This window comes from Hypanus sabinus (assembly GCF_030144855.1).
Source record: "Hypanus sabinus isolate sHypSab1 chromosome X2 unlocalized genomic scaffold, sHypSab1.hap1 SUPER_X2_unloc_2, whole genome shotgun sequence".
NCBI lineage: Eukaryota > Metazoa > Chordata > Chondrichthyes > Myliobatiformes > Dasyatidae > Hypanus > Hypanus sabinus.
This window is the reverse complement of record NW_026778990.1, coordinates 282,115-295,658: the sequence shown is the minus strand read 5'-3', so window position 1 is coordinate 295,658 and position 13,544 is coordinate 282,115. Positions and strand designations below refer to the sequence as shown.

At 40.9% G+C, this 13,544-nt stretch overlaps 1 protein-coding gene across 1 annotated transcript in view; it reads left to right on the top strand.

Annotated features, from left to right (window-relative positions):
• Window positions 1-13,544, top strand: part of LOC132385773 (zinc finger protein 135-like) — a 901,933-nt gene that overhangs the window by 607,196 nt on the left and 281,193 nt on the right. The window lies entirely within an intron of this gene.

The window sequence follows — 13,544 nt, the reverse complement described above, 5'->3', positions numbered from 1 at the left end:
ACTGATTTGAATCTTAAAATTGTTGGAAAAAGTTGGTCAAGATTATGTTCTGATAGTATGATAAATACAATAAATGTTCAAATTAGATTAATACAATATAATTTTTACATCAATTATATATAACACCACAGAAAATAAATAGATTAAATTCAAATATGTCTGACCAATGCTTTCGATGTAATCAAGAAATTGGTACTTTTTTACATTCTACTTGGTCTTGTTTTAAAATTCAACCATTTTCGATAAATCTGACTTTTATTGGAACAAAGTACTGGAGTTCAACTCCCAAATAGTCCAATATTATTTTTATTAGGAGATATTGAAGGGACAATACCGAAAATTAAATTGAATAAGTATCAGAAAAAAATTATAAATATTGCATTGGCAGTAGCTAAAAAAGTTATCGCAATTACTTGGAAATCTGAGTTATATTTAACTATGGATCATTGGAATAATGAAATATATAGTTGTATTCCACTTGAAAAAATTACATATAATCTAAGAAATGAGTATGATATATTTTTCAAAATTTGTCTCCCATACCTACAAAAGATGGGATTAAATATATAGGTCCTTTGAAGATAAAATTATAATGTAATTGGGGAAAGTAAGAATAAATATTAAAATTATTTTGAACTCCATGGAGCATGTGGGTATCCTCCAATATCGAGGCAATCTTTTTCTTCTTTATTTCTTTCTTTAGATAAGGGTTAAGGTGGGGAGGGGGAGGATTAATATTATTTTTCTTTTTCTTACTAATTTTTCATTACATTTATTCTTTGAAATTTTCTAAAAAAATAAATAACCCATTAATAATAATAATAATAATAATAATAATAATAATAATAATAATAATAATAATAATAATAATAATAATAATAATAATAATAATAATAATAATAATAATAATAATAATAATAAAATAATAACCCACCAACAGCCCACTCACCTTTGCTACCCTTTATGTTATTTCCTTATGTTTAGCACAATTATTACGTGCCTTTTCCAGCTCAAACTGTGAATTGATTTAAAGTCAGTCCCATAATTTAATAGCTTTTATTTGAAAACTATCTTCCCTCGCAAAGATTGTACTGAAGACTGCATTTGATTTTTCTTCAGCCTTGTACGCTTCACATTGAAATAGTATGTGTTTCGACGGTTTCACAATGACAAAATGTACACGACACAGAATGAAGTTTTCCAATTAGTTACAAGGCATAATTAAGCATAGTGTGGATATTTCTGTCATGTGAATATCATTTAAGCCCTTCTTCTATAAACCCAACAGGTTTATGTATTCTGGAAAGGTGTCTGTCTTTACGTCCATTATCCTACGTCTTGCCATAAGCCCCTAATTCTTAACACTACCAACCTTTTAGCTTCTAATTTGCTAAGTGGAAAGTCTATATCCACAGCTTAACATTTAACAGCTTTTGGAGCTAAACAGTCAACATCATCATTTCCCTCAACAGTGTGATATGAAGGGCCCATCATGTGCAGACATATAAATCAAACTTTATATATGAAATACCGTTTGACAAGTTTCCAACAGTCAATCTGACCTACTGCCAGAATGACCTGTTTAAGACTCATCAAAACCGAAATGTATTCTGAGCAAATTATAAGGACCAATTTCTTCCATCCACTGTAAGCCTAAACTGTTGGCAAAGAATTCTGCCTTCTATGCTGATAAATGGCTATAAGTCATTTCTTTATCATTACCTGCAATTCAGGCACACAAAAACAGCCACACCAACATCCCCAATTAAATTATCTTTTGATTCATCTGTAAAAATGGTTACTGTATGATAATAACTTTCATTAATATACTGATGACCAACAGACTCTCAGGCAGAACCGAATCCGATCGTGTAAAAACTAAAATCAACTGAAGTCATTGGAAAAAACAATGTGGGGTTACAGAGAACGCTACAGTGGGACATACTGTATCATCAAATACACCCATATTCGCAGCGTGGTAACAACCCAGCCACCCAAAACAAAATACACTCTTCTAGTGATGTCCCCAACCGTCCTCCAGCGCACCTTTAACAGAATGATCATTTCCTTGACCCGCAAATTAATCCAGTATGTTGACATCAACTTGAACCTTTGAGGGCAATTGTCCCATTGCAATCAGTAAAGCCAAAGCAGGAGACAGCATTACCGCACCAGAACAGAATCTAAAAGTCTGTAATTGTATCACATACAAACACTTTTAATTTGAAGATGAAGGTGATCCACAAGCCACACAGACATAATCAAGAACAGATCTAATTAAACAAATAAAATTGGTCAGCAAAGATTTTCATGTTGCACCCAAGAATACCCACATAGATGTCTGAGGGGATTTAAAGCTCTTTACATTTATCAATTATTTTACTGATAGGTGCTTCCCCGTCAGCTTATTATCCATCCACATACTGAGAAATGTTACCACTGACACTTCCTCAAGATATTAATCATATAATTTAAAATCAACTGCAAGTCTATTAATGCTGTTTGTAAACCACGTAATGTGTTTTAACGACTGAAAGCTTACAATCCTCATCAATCTGCCCACTGTTTGAGCTATTAATTGTAAATTGCAGTTAATACCTCAAATCCATAAAGCTATTGTGATTTACCCAGGGAATCCCATTTTCCCATCTCAGAGAAAATATCATTAATCATAATATTAAATAATGAAGGGCTACAAATACTGCCTTGTGGGATTCCATTCTCTATCTCATAGACACAAACATGCCGACCGTTACTTGGACAGTCCATACAAAAAAAAACTCAGAAAAATTATACAATGTCCCCCTTACTCCTAATTTAATCAAAAGTCCTTTCTTCCATATCATTTCCCTTTTCAGTCTCAAGAAATACTGCTATTACAACATCTTTATTTAATTGTGCTTTCCAAATATCATCTTCCAAACCTAAAACTGAATCTAATGTCATTTCACACTTCCAAAATCCCCTCTAATAAAACACTTTATCACCACTCTTTCCAAAATATAACTCAAGCGCTTGATTACTATACATTCCATAAGGTTACATAAATGAGGCATTCACGATATAGGCCCTTAACTAGAAGGATCAAATGGGGATCTGCCAGGTTTTAGAATAGGCACTACTATTTCCATTTTCCATGAGGAAAGTGGATGCACAATTCAAATATTTAATATTTTACAAATGCGAATTATATACAATTACAATTTCAAATATCACTCTTTCCTGGAGACACCTGACCTGCATTATTAATATACTTCTTAAATTCATACAAAGAAATCTCTCCATCCGTGATACTATCATTGCTGCAGCTGACTTCCAGCACATCAGGGTATTCACTGAAAAACATATCCCTACATTGTTTAACTTCTTCACTTAAATTATCCTGATTATGAATCTCAGCAAATGACCCAGCCAGTAACACAACCTTCCCTGTTTCAGTAACAATCATTTTGCCCTCATTAATCAACACTGGAATATTATGATCCCCACAAATCCCCCCTCCCCATTTTCTAAATCATATCCCAAACAATTTCAAGTTTGATATCCCTTCCAATATTATCTCCATATAACCTCCAGTAAATCACCTCCTTCCTCACCACGGCCTTTGCCCATTTGTTGTTAATAATGTAACTCGGAGACTGATGCACCATCACACAAAAACTCACATTTCTCCCAATTTGCTTCCTGTCCCATTATTAATCCAAATCCAAACTCAGAAAGACAGGAATGCTGACTGACGTTCAAATAAACTAATCACCCTCTGAGTTCCCACTTGAGCGACGGGCACTACAGCCAATGACAGCAGGGGTTAGTATTAAATTTGAGCTGCGATAGGCTGGAGGAAAGCGGCCCATGATCAGCCCCTCCTCTTCCGCTCTATCGCCATGGCGGAGATCAGCGAGTCGCTTCTGTCGGTGTCGCCGGCCTCGGCGCCCACAAGGACGGGTGTGATTCCCCTTCGCGCCCCGGTGGGTCTGTTTCGGTGACGTCTGTGGTGGCTGACGAAACATGCTTTGACAGGGAGCGAACGAGGACCAATGACTACAACTCCCGGAAGGCCCCACTGATGATGTTGTGTTGTTGTTTCGGGGTAAGGTGTAAAAGCAAAATGGAGGAACATGTAATGCATTAAGTTTTCTGTACTGTGTCGTGCCTTCAGTGAAAAAATAAAGTAAAAGAAAGATTCCAGCGAGAAATGGAGAGAAAACAGAACAATACAGCACAGTACAGGCGCTTCGGCCCACAATGTTGTGCTGACCCTTAAACTCTGCCTCCCTTAGCTTAAATTCCTCCATACATCTGTCTAGTAGTCTTCACTAGTGTATCTGCCTCCACCACTTACTCGGGCAGTGCATTCCACGCACCAACCACTCTCTGAGTATAAAATCTTCCTCTAATATCCCCCTTGAACTTCCCTCCCCTTACCTTAAAGCCATGTCCTCTTGTATTGAGCAGTGGTGCCCTGGGGAAGAGGCGCTGCCTGTCCACTCTATCTATTCCCCTTAATATCAAGTATACCTCTATCATTTCTCCTCTCATCCTCCTTCTCTCCAGAGAGTAAAGCCTTAGCTCCCTTGATCTCTGATCATAATCCATACTCTCTAAACCAAGCAGCATTCTGGTAAATCTGCTCTGTACCCTTTCCAGTGCTTCCACATTCTTCTTATAGTGAGATGACCGGAACTGGACAGAGTACTCCCTGTGGCCCAACCAGAGTTTTATAGAGCTGCATCATTACATCGCGACTCTTAAACTCTATCCCTCGAGTTATGAAAGCTGACACCGCATAAGCTTTCGTAACTACTTTGTCTACCTGTGAGGCAACTTTCAGGGATCTGTGTACATGTAGCCCCAGATCCCTCTGCTAGGCTGCACTGCGAAGTATCCTGCCATTTACTTTGTACTCTGCCTTGGAGTTTGTCCTTCCAAAGTGTACCACCTCACACTTCTTTGGGTTGAACTCCATCTGCCAATTCTCAGCCCACTCCTGCATCCTTTCAATGTCTCTCTGCAATCTTTGACAATCCTCTTCATTATCCACAACACCACCAATCTTTGTGTCTTATGCAAACTTGCCAACCCATTCTTCTACCCCCACGTCCAGGTCGTTAATAAAAATCACAAAAAGTAGGGGTCCCAGAACTGACCCTTGTGGGATACCACTAGTCACAACCCTCCAATCCAAATGTACTCCCTCCACCAGAACTCTCTGCTTTCTGCAGGCAAGCCAATTCTGAATCCACCTGGTCAAACATCCCTGGTTCCCAAGCCTTCTGACTTTATGAATAAGCCCACCGCGTGTAACTTAATCAAATGCATTACTAAAATCCATGTAGATCACATCCACTGCACTACCCTCATCTATATGCCTGGTCACCTCTTAAAAGAACTCCATCAGGCTTTCTAGACATGATCTGTCCTTCAGAAAGCCGTGCTGACTGTCACTGATCAGACCATGATTCTTTAAATGCCAATAAATCCTATCTTTCTGAATCTTTTCCAACAGCTTTCCCACCACAGATGTAAGGCTCAATGGTCTATAATTATCGGGACTATCCCTACTACCCTTTTTGAACAAGGGGACAACATTCGCCTCCCTCCAATACTCCGGTACAATTCCCGTGGACAATGGGGACATAATGATCTTCGCCAGAGGCTCTGCAATCTATTTCCTTGCCTCGGATGCAGAACTGGGAAGCGCAGATGGAGTTCAACACAGATGAAGAGGTTCATTTCTGCAGGTCAAATTTGAACACAGAATATAATATTAATGGTAAGACTCTTGGCATTGTGGACGGTCAGAGAGATCTTGGGGTCCATGTCCATTCGACACTCAAAGCTGCTGTGGAGGTTGGCAGTGTTGTTAGGAAGGTGTCTGGTGTGATGGGCTTCATCAACCGTGGGATTGAGTTCAAGAGCTGTGAGGTGATGTTGAAGCTATATTTCTCCTAACCTGTACAAAAGTAATTGTACCCCAACACGGCAGGGCTGTGGGCTTAGATGGACCCCACTTGGGAGTCCTGTGTTCAGTTCTGGTGGCCTCACTACAGGAAGGATGTGGATACTACAGAGAGTGTAGAGTAGATTTACAAGGATGTTGCTCTTGGATTGGAGAGCATGCCTTATGAGAATAGATTGAGTGAACTTGGCCTTTCCTTCTTGGAGCGACGGAGGATGAGAGGTGACCTGATAGAGGTGTATAAGATGGTGAGAGGCTTTGACCATGTGGATAGCCAGAGGCATTTTTCAAGGCTTGAAGTGCCTAACACGTGGGGACGTAGTTTTAGCTACTTAGAAGTCGGTACTGAGGGAATGTCAGGGGTAAGTTTCTCACACAGAGAGTGCTGGGTGCGTGGAATGCACTGCTGGCAGCGATGGTGGAGGTGGATACAACAGGATATTTTAATAGACTCTTAGATAGCGTCATGGAGGTTAGAAACACAGAGGGCTATATGATCGGGAAATCCGAGGCAGTCTCTAGAGTAGGTTACATGGTCGGTACAACATTGTGGGCTGAAGAGCCTGTAATGTGCTGTAGATATCTGTGTTCTGTGTCAAAGACAGGCAGAGGGATTAGTTTAAATGGACAGGAGGACAGCATGAAAAGGTTGGGCCGAAAGGCCTGTGTTAGTGCCGTAAGTGACGGGTTCTGTCCCAACCATCGACTCTAATCCCCTCAACAGATGCTGCCTGACATGATAATGTTCTTGAAACGTTGCATTCAGTTCCGCTTAGCATTCTGTACAAAGGATGTTTTGTGCTGGAAGAGTGCAGAGGAGATTCATCATGATTGAGGGGGCTTCTGTTCATAAGTCCATAAGGCATAGGAACAGAATTAGGCCATTCAGCCCATTGAGTCAGCCACCTTTCCATCATGGCTGATCCCAGATCGCACTCAATTCCAGATATCTGACCTCCCGCCATATCCTTTGATGCCCTGACCGATCAGGAAACGATCAACTTCCACCTTGAATATACCCACACACTCGGCCTCCACCGCAGTCTGTGGCAGAGAATTCCACAGATCCAATACACCTTGTCTAATAAAAAAAAATAAGCTGCTTACCTCTGTTTGAAAAGGTGGCCCCTCAACTTTGTGGCTGTGCCCCACCACAGGAAATACCTTCTCCCACCTTATCCAGTCCTTTCAACATTCGGTAGATTTCATTGAGATTCCCTGCATTTTTCTGAGTTCCAGTGAGCACAGGGTCAAAGCTGCCAAGTGCTCCTCATATTTTAACCCGTTCATTCCCAAAATCATCTTTCTGAACCTCCTCTGGACTCTCTCCAATGACAACACATCCTGTCTGAGATGTGGGGCCCAACATTGTTGACACTTCTCCAAGTGCGGCCTAACTCGTGTCTCCTAAAGCCTCAGCATTATCTCGTTGCTGTTATATTCATGGGGCGAGATTGGACTGTGTTGATCTACAGGGGGATCTTGGAATGCAAGTTCATAACTCCCAGATAGTGGTTCCATTGTCAGGCAGTTATGTTGCAGTTGTATAAATCTCTTGTTTAACCACATCTGGAGAATTGCATTCGAATGCAAGAATAATGTGGAGGTTTTGAATAGTGAGCCGAAGAGGCTTAACAGGATGCTGCCTGGATAAAGTGAGACCGGACAATCTCGGGGAATTTTCTCCGGAGTGGCAGAGGCTGAGGGAGGTCTGACAGACGTTTACAGGAATGTGAGAGACACAGACAGAGTGGAGAGACGGGATTTTTTCTCTAAAGAGGAAATGTCCAATGCCAGTGGGCATGCACTTCAGGAGAAAGGGGGAACACATCCTCATTGGACCTTTTTTCACTATTGAAGTATTTTGTAATTTAGTGCATTTTGTCTCTTTTCTCTGCATAGCTGCTGTTGAAAAAAAAATTGAAAAGGCAATGATGTTAAAAACCTGACTCCGAATGTTTAAAGGAGATTTGCGTTTCGAGTTTTGCTTTTCATTCTCATAGTGGTGGGTGTCTGGAGTGAATATCGGGTGGTGGTGGAGGCAGGTGCAAACGAGGCTATTAGGTACCACGTGGATGTGAGGAGAATGGAGGGATGTGTTCCTTGTGTAGTCAGAAGGGATTGGTTTTGTAAGGCATGAAGTGACAATTGGTTCAGAACAACACAGTGAGCAGAAGGGCCTGTTCAAGGACAAGTACAGCAAGCAGAGCAGGTAAACTGGATAAAGTGATCCCACTCAGAGAACAGACTGTGACGTCAGTGGATATATGCCGGCATCACAGTTCTCTCACCAAAGGTACTTCACTGCTGGTTAAAATGAAGTTTGTGATGTTTATAACCAATGTGGTGAATTGTACTGATCAGGCATCTCATCCTACTGAGGAAATTAAAATTATTGTGAAAGCTGCAGAAAGGTATCTTGGTGTAACTGGTGTTATGTGGTAAGCTGTAAATGAAGCTCTGAGTTGTGGGGGTTTCTGCATCCCAGTCTACTTGTGAAGATATGTAATGGGATTGAAATATTGAAGTGAAATGCAAGAAGCCTGATTTTACATGGTCAACACTTTCAGCAGTTTATTTCTGATTTGTCGGATTCTTCCGATGTTATATCTGTTCAGAAAACCTGCACATTTTAAGTTTTATTCCTGTGCAGGATTATATTGTCGTTTGGCTTGACAGGTTAGTTGGTAGAGGGGTGATGTCAGTTTTATAAGGAAAAGGGGCAGAGTATAGTGTTGTGAATGGGAATAGACTGCATCATGAACTTGTAGAAAATCTTGATTTTAACTTTCTGAATCACATTTGGAGGTTTGGCCATCTACTTTTCTCATGGAAAATGGTTGTAGTAGTTCCCATTCTAAAACCTGGATCTCCCCGTCTGATCCTCCTTCTTGTAGGCCAATATCATTAAAGTCTCATTTATGTAAACTTGTGGAATGTATGGTAATCGAGTGTTTGAATTATATTTTCGATAAAAGAGGTAACTTCATGTTTTATCAGAGGGGAATTTGGAACGGTACAATAAGACCATAAGACAAAGGAGCAGAAGTCGGTCATTCAGCCCATCGACTCTGTTCTGCCAATTCATCATGAGCTGATCCATTCTCCCATTTCGTCCCACTCCCCCGCCTTCTCACCATAACCTTTGATACCCTGGCTACTCAGATACCTAGCAATCTCTGCCTTAAATAACATTGGAATCAGTTTGGGTTTGGAAGATCATATTAGGAAAGTACAGTTAAATAAACATGCTGTAATAGCAATATTTTTGATATTGAAAAGGCAAATAATATTTATTGAAGGATGGACTTTTGATTAATGTTTGGAAATGCAATTGAGAGGGCTATTGTACAATTTTTATCTAATTGTTTCTATTTGTACATCTTGTAAAGGTATGGGTGGGCAAGTATGACATTGAATTCATTTTTATATTTGGAAAATGGTATTAGTAAAGCCAGTTAAATATAGATGTTGTAACAGCAGCATTTTTACTATTCAAAAGGGAAATGGTATTTATGGAATTTTTATGAAATTGTGGAAATGAGGATGGAGGGGCTATTATCTAACTTTGAGTTGTTTTAATTGAACATTTTGTGTCAGGTATGTGTGGGACAAGTTGTTTGTTTTTCAGACAGGATTAATGAACCTGCACTTGATTGGAAATGATAGGAACTGATATGGTCAAACTCCTTAAAAGTTGTCAGTGGTAAGATTTCCAGGCATGTGGACGGATAATAAGCTGACATGGAAGCACCGGATCAGAAAATAATTGATAAATGTAAAGAAACATTAAATATTCTCAGTTATCTCTGTGGGTAGTCTATGGTGTTACATGAAATTATTTGTTGACCAATCTCATTTGTTTAATTGGATCTATTCTTGATTATGGTTGTGGTTTATAGATCAGCTTCATCTTCAACTTTATTATGTTTGTGTGTGATACAAGCACAGGCTTTGAGATTGTGTTGTGGTGCAGTCAGGTCGTCCCCTGTTTCGGCTTTACTGATTGAAATTATGGAGTTTGAATTTAATCTTAACATATTGGATTAATTTAAGGGGGAAACATGAGCATGCTGTTAAAGGTGTGCTGGAGGACTGTTGGGAACTTCACAAGAAGAGTGTTTTTAGTTTTCGTTGCCTGGGTTCTTATCACATTGGAAATATGTGTTTGTTGGGTTATGCAAATCGTCCCACAGTTGTGTTCTCGGTAACCCCACCTTGTTTCTGTCAATGCCTTTATTTGATTATAAGATACTCAATTTAATGAAGTCTAACAATTCTGTTCTGCCTGAGAATTTGTTGGTTCAGTGTATATTAAGGAAATTATTGAGAAAGTTTAACCATTTTCCAGAAGATCAAAATATAATTTAACTGGGATTGTTGATGTTGCTGTGTTCTGCGTGAATTATTGGTAACAATAAAAAATGACCTACCAGCTATTTATCAGGTGCAACAGAATCGCTTGTCATCATTTCACGCTTACAGTGGGTGAGGAATTTTTTTGCTGCAAAGTTGTAATTCTTTCAGATTCCCTTTCGGTTTTCAAGAGTCTTAAAAAGGTCATTCTTGCAGCAGGTCAGATTTACTGCGGGAAACTCATCCAACATTGTTTCATATTCAAAGGTTTGAATTCGGGATGTGCACTGATTTGGGGTGCATGAAGACACGGGTCCTGAGGAGTTGGTAGACCAGAGGGATCTGTGAACATAGGTTCATAATGACTTGAAAGTGGCGTCACAGGTAGACAGCGTCAAAATGAGTGCTTTTGGCACATTGGACTTCATAAATCAAAGTATTGAGTACAGCAGATGGGATGTTATGTTGAAGTTGTATAAGTCGTTGGTCAAGCCTAATCTGGAGTATTGCGTGTAGTTTTTGTTACCTGCCTAAAGGAAAATTATCAACAAAATAGAGAGAGTGCAGAGAAATTTACGTTTGCTGGGACTTGAGGACTCGAGCTTTAGAAAAAGTTAAGGACTTTATTCCCTTTAGTGTTGGAAAATGCAGGCAGGATTTTTCATCTGAGGTTAGGTGAGATGGGAACTTGAGGTCGCAGTTTAAGGGTGAAATGTAAAATAATTATAAGGAATCTGAGTGGGATTTCCTTCACTCTGAGGGTGGTGAGGGTCGGGGAAGAGCTGCCAGTGGAAGTTATGGATTTCATTGTAGAAAAGTTTGGATCAGTACAGGGACGGGAGGGGTATTGAGGACCATGATCCAGCTGCGGTTATGGGACTCCGCAGAATAACAATTCGGTATGGACTAAATGGGAAAAAGGGTTTGTTTGTTATAGTGCTCTCTGACTCCAAATAAAGTGTCGATGAAGGGGAATTGGTTGGGGCTGTTGTCGGGAAGCTTTCAGGATTTCCTGCTGGGGACAGATGTGAATTGATACTGGATATCCATGGTCAAAGTGTGGCGATCTCTCTCTCTCTCTCTCTCTCTCTCTCTCTCTCTCTCTCTCTCTCTCTCTCTCCTCTCCCTCTCTCCCTCTCTCCCTCTCTCCCTCTCTCCCTCTCTCCCTCTCTCCCTCTCTCCCTCTCTCCCTCTCTCCCTCTCTCCCTCTCTCCCTCTCTCCCTCTCTCCCTCTCTCCCTCCCTCCCTCCCTCTCTCTCTCTCTCTCTCTCTCTCTCTCTCTCTCCTCCCCCCCTCTCCCTCCCTCCCTCCCCCCCCATTGCCATTCACCCCGCTTCCAAAAAATTGCCCCTTTCTCCTCTTTGCCTCAAACTCTCCTGCCCCCATTTTCACCCCTTCCCTCTCTTGCCACCTCTGCTTCCCTGTTCCCTCACCGTCGCTTTCTCTCCATCTCATGTCTCCCACTCCCTCATCCTTTCTCTTCCTCCTCTCGCCTCACCTATTTCCCTCTCTTTCACACACTCTCTCTCCTCTCTTCATCCGTTCACTTCCCCACTTACACACCCTTGCTCTCCGCACATTCCTCCCTACTCTACCCACTCACTCTTTCCCCTTCTTCTCTCCCTTATTGTCTCTTTCTCCCTTTCTACTCAATGCTTCCCCTGCCTCTCACCCTCACCACAATTTCTCCTTTACTGCAGCTCGTTTTCTGGGCCACCCTCCCGTCCCTACATCCCCCACCCGTACTGTGATGACGGTTGACTCACACAGTGATTTGTCCGATGTTGTACAATTCTTCGTTGTTTGGACAGTGACAATGTTTTCTCGGAAGATGAAGGCTTGTGGTTTCCAGGAGAGGCCAGTTTGTTCCCTTTTTATGTGCTACAGAATAGGCCGGGTTAGGGAGTGTGGAGGAGAGAGGAGAGAAAGAGAGAGAAAGAGAGAGAGAGAGAGAGAGAGAGAGAGGGACTAAATACCTACAGCCTCAATTTCTTACCCCTGTCCTCCTCTCTTCATCCGTTCTCATCCACACTGCCCAACTCTTTCCTCCACACATTCCTCCCTAATCTTCCCCCTTTTCTGTCGCCTTTTTCCCCGCCACCCACCCGTCCCCACATCCCGCACTTTGATGACGGTTGACACGCACAGTGAATTATAGATGTTGTGTAATTCTTCATAGTTTGGAAAGCAGCAATGTTCTCTCAGAGATGAAGGCTTGTGGTTTCCGGGAGAGACCAGTCTGTTCCCTTTCTGTGCGCTACAGAATAGGTGGGGGCACGGAGTGTGGAGTAGACGGGATAGCCGTGTGTTCTCAGTAGCTACGCCGTCACGACAAAGACCGAGCGCTGTCTGTGACCTGGTCTCTGACACAAACACACACAGACACACAAAGAGACGGACAGACACATACAAGGACGCAAAGGAACACATAGAGATGCAAACAGACAGAAATTCTTTAAAAATGAATGCAGTTTGCTTTTTCAATGTTTTAAGATGGAGGCAACTATTCTGTGAACTGTTTGAAATGATTCTTTCTCTGGGATAATCTAATGTGCTTGAGGGGATATCAGCGGGTTTGCGGGTTCACATGGAAATACAACATTCTGTAAAGTTGTCTCCATTGATGCCCTTTATCCCATCAATCTTGATTTAATTATCAATCCAACAACCCTTTCGCTTTGGATGTGCTAGTTGAAATTTTAACAGCTTTTGTAACTGATCCGCTGTGTGCAGGGACCCATAAGAAGTGGAAATATAAACCAATACTCTGCTTATGAAATAATGTTTGATGAGTTTCCAACAGTAAATCTGTCCTACTGCAAGAACTACCTGTTTTAAGACTCATCAAAACGGAACAGGCATCTGAACAAATGACAACTTTACATGAACATATTTCCACCACCCACCGTAAGCCTAAAATGATGGAAACAAATTCTACTGTATATACTGATAAATGGTTGGTAAATCGTTTCTTTATCGTTACTTGTAATTCATGAACAAAAAACAGCCACACTGTCATCCCGGTTAAGTTATCTTTTGATTCTTCTGCAGCAATGTTTAACACATCATTATAATTTTCCACAATATACTGACGAATCAAGATTGTCAAGCATAACAGAATCCTGAGACCTCATTAAATTGTGTATGCTAAAATCAACTAAAGGGATTGAGAAAAACAATGTGGGGTTACCAAGAACGCTTCAGTGGGACATATTGCATAATCCAGCGA